Source organism: Suricata suricatta, chromosome 9 (genome assembly GCF_006229205.1).
Source record: "Suricata suricatta isolate VVHF042 chromosome 9, meerkat_22Aug2017_6uvM2_HiC, whole genome shotgun sequence".
Taxonomy (NCBI): Eukaryota; Metazoa; Chordata; class Mammalia; order Carnivora; family Herpestidae; genus Suricata; species Suricata suricatta.
In genome coordinates, this window is record NC_043708.1 from 9260674 (window position 1) to 9262240 (window position 1567).

Consider the following 1567-nt stretch of genomic DNA (forward strand, 5'->3'; position numbering starts at 1 on the left):
CTTCTCCTCCGTGAGCCTCACTCTCCCCAGGAAACAAACGTGACACTCGCACCCAGATCCTGCAGGGCCCAGATTTTAACTCGAAGGAGGCACCTAAGGCCAGTATCTACAAAGGCTTCCAGCATCCATCTCCCCGGCAGCCAGCCCCAGCTGACCCCAGAAGTCTACTGCTCTTTGATAAGATTCGGAAGCAAGTGTGTATGTTTTTGGAGAATGACAGGAAGCGGTACCTCTCAGAAACCTTCTCCGTCGGCTTCAGAGACATCGAAGTGGCCAAGAAAAGGATCAACCCGTTTATAGAGAAGGAAACCAAGGAGAAAATGTGGATTTCATCAAAGATATTGACAAAGACACAACTCTTGTTCTGGTGAGAACAAGAATTACATTTTCTTTCATGGTGGGCTTTGCCACCAGCCTGAGCTGGCTCAAAAGGAAACATGCAAAAATATTCTTAAACACTTAGTTCATAAACTTTCTTTGATGTTGGGATATGGCAGTGAAACTAAGCATGTGTCATTCAATTTCCCAGACACAACAGGTGACATACTTTCCACCATCAACTAAGGTCAGGGGGCGATGGGTGGGATAGTCAAATCATCTTCTCTGCACGACTTCTCAGAGCTTTTAATGTCCTAGTGTACATTGTTGGTCCCAGCAGGGAGGGAGGTAAAACAGGCAGGTTTAGCGGAGTGTGTGAAGGGAATGGGGGTTCTTGGAACACACTTCAGACAAGTCCAGTGCAGTGGAGGGAGGGACAGCTCTGGAGTCAGAAACACCAGGGTGCAAATCCTTCCTCTATCGATTATTAGCTATTTGACTCTAAGCGAGTCACTGTACATCTTTGAGGTTCTAGTTTCCTCTCTGTAGCGGACACATAACTATGCCCTTGCTGGCAGGTTTCTGTGAGGATTGAACAAGTTACAAAGAACATGGGACATGCTCACACATCAGATGCTCAACTGAACTTGAACCTCCTCCCCTAGGGATGGCACTCTGGGGGGGCAGGGACCTGCGGGCCCCAGAGGGCACTCCAAGGCAGTGGAAATGGCCTGGGGCGGGGAGGTAAGAGCAAGGCCAGGGATGCCTCCTTCCCTCTGCAGACTCCTCACTCTGGAGACGAGAGGGTGATGGAGGGCACGGGGCCAGAGCCGGCAGGTCTTAGATCCCAGCTCTGCTGTGGGACTTCTGGCGGGTCTGGCCCTTCTCCAGCCTCAGTCTCCATCCCTGTCCAGTGGGAAAGTGGGGTGCAGGGCTCCCGCTCTCTCGGCATAGCAGAGGGCAGCTGCCCAGGCACCTGCATTCTGCAAGGTGGTCCCGGGAAAGGCTGGGGGTGGGGGTGTGAGTGATTTCCTGAATGGTAGGAGCTGCCCGTCCACAAGGAGCAGGGAGACTCAGACAGGGAGGTGCTGAGCACAACTTGGGAAGCTTCTAACTACACCTAATAATTATCATTAATCATCTTCGGGCTGCCCACAAAGATAAAATCCGGGTGAAAATGCCTGCTCTGTGCACCCCAGCTCATACCATTTAGCCTCTGCAATTCATAAATTCTGGAACCTCCCCTAGC